General features: G+C 39.2%; 1 pseudogene; it reads right to left on the bottom strand.

Annotated features, from left to right (window-relative positions):
- Nucleotides 1–7042: 7042 nt before the first annotated feature.
- LOC120604778 (uncharacterized) lies at nt 7043–7161 on the bottom strand (annotated as a pseudogene).
- Nucleotides 7162–8173: the final 1012 nt, after the last annotated feature.

Raw genomic sequence — 8173 nt, forward strand, 5'->3', positions numbered from 1 at the left:
CTTGGATTCCTCTTGCTATTTTTGCAGAATCTTGGTTTTTCCAGAGTCGTACTGTTTTTTAAATGGCAGGAAAATGAATGTTATTGTAGTTCAGAAGTCAGCAGGGAAAGAATTTTGTAGCTTCCCGCATCATCTCCCTGCCCTTTGAGCCTTGTTCCTGCCAAGTGGGCGGAGTTTCCTACCTGTCAGAAAGCAGTGTTCCATATGCAAATAAAGCATCATTTCCCCTACCCCCACTGCCACCATTAACATTTTTTCTTCTGAAAATATTGCTCATTGATAATGATTTTCTCTTTCTGAAATTTGGCAGTTTCCACTTTTGTTCCAACTACATGTCATTTGAATGTGCTGTATGGTGTTGCAGGAAACTGTGAAAATTATACAATTACTAAATGAGTGACTTTGGGCAAATCATTTAAGCTGAGCATCATTTTTTCCAGTAAAACACAGATATCACCATTAACTACTCTCTACCATGAGACTTGTGTGTATCAAACGTGACAGTGTATATAACGATATTCTAAAGACTGGGGGCACAGTGTACAAATGTTGGCCACTAGAATTATAAACAATAGATAGTGTTGATTCTGTGGACCTGCTTATGTATTTCTAAAAATGTACTGAGTGAAGACAGTGTTTATTGGGTACCTACAATAGGCTTGGCATGATACAAATTACTGTGGGGTAGAAAAGAAGTATAGGTACAGTGACTGTCCCCTGAACGAGATTGTAATTTTAACAGAGAGAAAAGTCTCGCATACACGAGATAATAAGACCAATAATAATAGCTCACATTTGGAAGTGCTTTTCAAGTTGCTGGTTTCCTTTACAAGTTTTAATCTCATCTCATTCTTACAAACAACTGTGTGTAGGGCAGATAATTTTATCTTCATTTTATAGGTAAGGAAACCTAGGCCCAGAAAGCTCAGGTGATTTCTCCAAAGTCGTAAAGCTCATTAACAGTGGGGTTGGGACCCAAATCCAGATTATTTTCTGGGTCCTAGTCCAGAAAATCTATTCCAGTAGTCCTCAAACTTTGATGTAATGAAGAACCATTGATGGGACTTGTTAAAAAATGTGAGTTACTGAATCAGTTGACCTGGGTCCAAGACTCTGATCTTCAAACAGATGGTTTAGATGATTGTCTTGCAGTTGGTTTCCCGCACTTACTCTTCTGGCACAGACTGTGAAAAGGAGAAGCAGAGAACTACCACACTTCCATACAACTGGCATGCAGAACATAGTGGTTCTGAGCACAAATAGTGGAGCTAGGATGCCTGCATTTAAAACCTGCTTTCATTGCTTACTATGTCACCACTCTGTACTTCAGTTCCCCATCTATGGGGAAAATTATGTCACCACTCTGTACTTCAGTTCCCCATCTATAAAATGGGGGTAATGCCAGCGCATACCTCACAGGCTTGTGATGAAAATTAAATAAGTTATTGATTGTAAAGCAATTAGAGCAGTGATGGCATACAGCAAGCTTTGTGTTTGTAAGAAGGGGACTATGGCCCATAGAAACACTGCCCTAGGAAGGACGATGGAGGACAGCCTTTCTGAGATGCAGTGGCCTCATCCCTCACACAGACAAATCCCATTCCTTTACTTCATACCCACTCTCCTGATCTTGCAGACAAGTATTGGTATCCCTAAGCATCAATTCCTTGGAAGGCAGACTATAGCCAGTTATCACTGCTTTCACAGTAACTGGAAGGTTCCAAGGGGCCCTCCAGCCTTAAGTCGACTTTGTTGCTTTATCCCATTTAAACCCACATTCTCTGTTGAAGGAAATAAACCAACACAGTAAAGCTTGCTGATAGCCACTCCATCTGTATTATGGCACACAATGATGGCTGGAAGTTAAAGGTTTGATATATAGGTCTATTTTTTTATTGCCAGTTCCTGCCCCTGAAGAAAGTATTAAAATTTCCAGATGAGTAACCAAACAATAAATAGATGAGACAGTTGCTGTGAATATCTGATTTTTTGCATAATAATGAGATATTGCTGGATAATGCACTCTGCCATCCCCAGTTTGTCTAAATTATCATTTTGATTGGTCAAATGCATAAGAAAGATATACCAATAAAGTCGTGTCAAGTGCTCCATAGTAAATTGATGCAGACTGGAGGTTTCTTCAGGTTTGAGGTGAGGTGGGGGCAGGGAGAACTGGTTCTTCGGTAGGTAACTTTGGGTGGATGTTTCCTTCAGCCAAATCCTAATCAAAGGCATCTGAAATCCTCACTTCTTCACAGCCACATGCATAAACATGAGGTAGTTTGTACCTTCTAAGGCCTTGTGCGTTGTTTTTGGAATTGAAAATAAGAACCAAATTTGGGGGGGCGGAAAAGGTTGTTCTAGGACATCTGAGTTCTGTTTTGTTTGGAGCATTTTCCCACTGATTTTGCATTCCTGAGATATAATATCAGAATGTTGATAGAATTTTTGAATCAGAAAGACCTGTCATTAGGGAACATAGTGTCAATAAATCCAAATAGCTCTTTGTCACCTTAAAAAATGGAAAAATTCTAAATTAGGTTGGAAACTAAAATTGCCTGAAGTATTTTGACTTTCAACTCATCTTTCTTTTTGGTTATGTAACATTTGTTTTAATATGTTTCGTAATTTATCCTGGATTTTATTTTTAAACTTTTCTTTTTGCTGTGTGGAACTATCATTTTCATCCTTTGTTCTGATTTAAGTTTTCCATGGCCTGGCCTGTAACCTCCATGAGGTGGGGAGCTATATATTTGTCATGAGTTATGAGTTAGGGGCTTGCACAATGTAGGTATTCAAATAGATCATAGGCCTAGTGCTCAGACAGTCTAGGATTGCCAAACATGTATCATGTTTTGAGATTTTTCAAAACCGTAACCAAACTTAGGATGGTATGGTTTTTATTATAAATAAATATGGCAGTTATTTATCAAGCACCAACCATGGACCATGCACCGTTAGCTCATTTACTGTGTACATGTTGGTGAAGAGAGAACTCTTACCCATATTTTGCAGGGAAAGAAACTGAGGCTCTAAAACACTTGGTAGTGGGACAAGGTGATACAGTCAGTAAGTGAATTTGCATCCATCAGACTCCACGACTCTTTTCACTAAGGCACATATTCTTAGCCATTATCATTATTAAATCATATTAGTCCATTCTCTTTTGTCTCCTGGATTCCTGGTCAGCAAAGTTGAGATAAATAACCTTCTTAGAGTGTTAGAGCTGAAGATTTCCCAGCAATCAGAAGGTTGCACACTCCAGTAAAAGGAAAAATACATGAAGAAAAAAATGGGAAATTTTTTTAAAGATAATAATATACCTATAAAGAAATATCTAGATGTACTGAGGAAATATAACTTGGGCTTGTCTCAAAATCTGTAAAATATATAGTGTGATGAGTTGGGCATTGAAGGAAAACCATTGTAAACTCAAGGGAAGAAACTTTGGTTGGATTGATTTGTTGGGATTAATTTATTATTAATGATGTTTCAAGGATCATTTGAATAAAAGGATACAAAGTGTGACCTAGACCAGAGATAATATCTTTCCTATATTAGCCTAGTCACTATTGGAGATGACTAAAAATTTATGGATACCTGTTATTCTGACAGATACTAGTTATAGATCATCGCTTTAAGCTCCATGTATTGTATTTGTGTACAGCTCTCCACTCCCACTCCTTGCAGGCATAGATTGACTATCTTCCAGCATAATATTTGACCAAGAAAGTATATATATTATGGTATAATAAAAAATAAATATTTGGTTTTCATCCCAGGTTCTTGGCACAGAGCTCCTAAAACCCTTGGAATTTATTGTCTTTTATATGCTAATGAGATGACTCATGGTGGGAAGCCCAAAACAGATTCTGGATGGGGGCTGGTCACCAAAAAAAAAAACAACAACTAAGTGGTTACAGGGTTAGAACTTTCAGCCTTACCTTTGGACAGGAGAGAGGGGCTAGAGATTGACTTCAATCACTAATGGCTAATGAATTAATTAATCATGCCTACAAAATAAGACCTCCATTAAAATCTCTAAATGATGGGTTTCAGGGAACTTCCAGGTTGGTGTACACACTGATGTGCTACGAAGTGGGGCACAGATACTCTGTGCCCTACTCCCTACCTCCAAATACCTAGCCCCATGCATCTCTTCCATTTGGCTGTTCCTGAGTTTTATCCTTTAAAATAAACTGGTAAGTTGTTCTAGCACATTATCAAACATAAAAGGGGTTGCTGTGGGAACCCCTGAATTTGCAAGCAGTTGAGCAAAAGTGCCAGTAGCCTGGGGACTCTGTTTGCAGCTGATATCTGAAGTGGGGGCAGTCTTGGAGGAATTGAACCCTCGATATATGTATGGAATCTGTGCTAACTCTGCGTAACTGGTGTCAGAATTAAATTGAATTGTAGGAAACCTACTTGGTATTGCAGAATTAAAGAATTGGTTGTCTGGAAAAGACACAACATTTGATATCAGGGGGAAAAAAACCACATTTTTTATGAGTGAATGAATAAACTAAAGAATGAAGGAATCTTTGTTACTGAGTGCATTTTAGTCACAAGTAAATGAAAACCTGATTTGAACTGACTTCAGTAGTAAAGACAGCTAACTGGTTGATTATATTTCAAAGGTCCAGGGCAGGACCAGAATCAAGCAGTGCTCTATAGAATGAGTCAATAAATGTCCAAAAGACTGTTTCTCTCTCTCCACTCTTATTCTGCAGTACCAGCTGCATCTTAAGGTGATTTCCTTGGGGTTCTCCAGGCAGCGTCAGCAACTTCCAGCCACTTCTAATTCAGTTCAAGCAGGAAACAGTGACTGTCTTTGTGGAAGCATTCCTATTAAAAATGTGAGAATTACTCTGATTGGACCAACTAAAGTCACATGGCCATTTCTGACCAATCACTGTGCCTGGGAATTCCCTCATTGTCTCAGTGTAGGTTATTTGGTAAAAACAGCTTTTTTATCATTTCATGCATTCCCAAATTGAAACTAAACATTTCAGAAAGGGAAGAATAGGTACTGGGAAGGCAACCAGCTAATCTCCATTCTACTCAGAATGTTGCTTATGTGACATAACAAATAATGTAGTTCCTAAATGTATTTATTTGTTTGTTTACTACCTGAATACAAAATATTTTAATGAGCTAATCTCTAGCAAATGTTATATCCTGGAGAAGTCGACCTTACTGTAAACTAATTATGTAGTATACTGCACACTGGATCAAACCAACGGTGTGTTTGATAGTACTTTGTAAACTACACAGCCTGTAAAAATATATGAGATGGTTCCATGAGCAACTGGAGAAATATAAGCGTGTAATGAGAGTTGTGACAGATTTTCAGTGTTTGATCCAAGTTCTGTAACAAGCTTTGAATAAGTTTAATAGCTCCATATTCACAACCAAATGCATTATTACTTGATGAAAATCTAGACTTCATTTTGATTTTTTGCCAGATTTGTGGCTCATGTACCACCTAATAAACATAGGTATGATAGCAAAAACTTCACAGACTAGTTGGCACACCAAATTTTTAGCTCTTGGGTTGGCAAACTTTTTCTTAAAGGGCCAGATAATAAATATTTTAGGCTTTGTGAGCCATGTGGTCGCTGTGGCAACTTAACTCTGCTATTGTTAACACAAAAGTAGCCACAGATAATATGTAAATGAATGAATATGGCTGTATTTCAATAAAACTTTACATATGGGCACTGAAACTTAAATTTCATATAATTTTCATGTGTCATGAAATAGTAATCTTTTGATGTTTTAAAAGTATTTAAATAATAAAAATAGTAAAGAAAAAAAATTCTTAGCTCATGGGCTGTACAAAAACAGGTAGTAAGCCAGATTTGGCTCTGGACTATAATTTTCCAACCCCCATTTTAGCTCAGTGCCACAAAACTATGAAGTTTTGAAGAGGAGATGGCAATGGCATTACCTGAACCAATAAGTTGCACATTCATAAAAAATGTCCTCCTAGTTTGCATATAGGTCCTATAAGGTTGGTCATTATTTTTTAGTTCCTTTCACTAAAATTTGATACCAGTGAATGATCCAAAAGTCCCAGAATTCACCCTTTTACCTTTAACATTATAAAGATTTAAGCTTTTTGAAGAAACGTGGGAGCGATTCCAGGAAATAACTGGACATCTTCAAGATTAGGCTGCATCTTTATTGGAGATGGTGCAAGCTTAGCAGGTCCTTACACAAACTCAATGTTTTCCTTCCACACAGTTGTTCTCAACCATCCCTGTTTCCATCAGTAGAACCTCGTTTCTAGTTAACCAGGATTGAATCTTTACAGTCATCGTATAGTGAGCATTCTATAAGTATCCTACTCAGTCTGAGGGATTCTGTGTCTTAGACCTGACTTCCTGGCCCTGGGGTTGGGACATGATCCTATCTGGCCAGAGTTCCATATCTCCTCAGCTACAGTGATTGGTTTAGAGATGGGCCAATGACCCAACGAGAAACAATCATACTCCTTCCCAGAACTTTTTTTTAGAACTATAAGGTTGAATTGGGTTTCTGTTATTGCAACCCAAGAACTCCTGACTAATTGAATTGTCATTTAATTCTTTTGAGTCTTACCTCGTTTTCCCAGCACCTCTCCCTCTCACTGTCTAGTCAGTCGCTATGTCCTCTAATTTATCAGATGTCTTTCTAATTTATCCCCTTATCACCATCACATCCTTCTCTTTCTCATAGTAGCCTCAGTGGTATCTTATTCAATAAATATTTTTGAAAGACAAGCTCCATGTTATAGTGGCAGCCTAATACATTGGCAAGAGCACTGGATTCAGAGTCAGATAGAACCTGGGTTTGAATCTTACTTAGTCATTTACCAGAAGACTTAATGCCTTTTGATATTAGTTCTTGTTTATATAATGAGAATTACCTCGTAGATTGATGTAAGGATTAAAGGAGAATAATATATGTGAGTCAAAGTTAGCACCCACGTAATGAGAGTTCTTATTGGGTAAAAGGAACTGTGAAAGACCCATCTGGCTTTTTTTTTTTTTTTTTTTAACGCCTACAGCACCTGATATTCCAAGGTGGTCGCCCATCCAGGAACTAACCAGGCCCGACCCTGCTTAGCTTCCAAGATCAGATGAGATCGGACACATTCAGGGTGGCATAGCCGTAGACGCATCTGGCATTCTTGAAGAACATTCAGCTGTTCTTACCATGGGCCTTGCTCCCCTTCCATCCATCTCACTCATCACTTCCTGGCAAGGCCATGTCAGTGCAGCCTCATCGTTTATAAATCTCCTAAGATTTCCACTAGCTCCACAGATTCTTCATTCTGGCACCAAGAACCTTCCATCTTCTGTCCCCACCTAATTTGACCACCCTTTGGTCTCCACCATGAGGCCTCTGTCTGCCAGAAATATCACTTGAAGTCCGTATGCTACTAAACTTGAGTTTGAACTGTTTGCCTTCACCGGGTTCTAGATAGCAAATCCTCTCAAGGTCTTTTGTACATCCTTTGTCTCCTCATCCTCTTCAGAACTTTCACAGAACCTGTTCTCTCATCTAGGTTCACACTCCATGTGTGCACTCTCTTCCTCTTCCTGGAGATCAGGGCTTGTTGAGTGTATGAGCGTAGCCATTTCCCTGTCGCCCAACTCCTAGCACAGTGGACTGCCCACACCCGGTGTTCAGTAAGCATTCGTTGAAAGAATACAGACTTTCCAGAGCTAATGGATTAAGTGACCCAGGATTATAAGCACACTATTCCTCAAGATTGAGTCTGGAAAACAGAAATCACACTAGATATTTCAAATAGAGGAAATTTAATACAGAGTCAGTTACATGGGTGTTGGTAGTCTTAGAGCATACACACAAAAAGAACACTGAGAAAACATCAAGGTAGTAACAGCAGGAAGCAGCTACCACTCCTGAGACCATAGAACAGAAAGGGAGAGGTTAGAGATGGCAGAACCTAGGAACATGGTGAAGGGGCCCTACGGAGTCAAGACCCAGACCTGAGGAGGAGGAGTACTGCCCAGCTGATGCTGGTGCCTCTACAGGTCAACAGAGGGACTCTAAGGAATTGTTGCTTGGACCTCAGCTGGCACACCTCAGGAGGTATGGTGAGGCTGCCTCCGGAAGTGCTAAAAGAAGGTGGAGGTCAGAGCCAAAGCCACTGTGGGAGGGA

This window comes from Pteropus medius, unplaced genomic scaffold, assembly GCF_902729225.1.
Source record: "Pteropus medius unplaced genomic scaffold, Ma_sr-lr_union100, whole genome shotgun sequence".
Lineage (NCBI taxonomy): Eukaryota > Metazoa > Chordata > Mammalia > Chiroptera > Pteropodidae > Pteropus > Pteropus medius.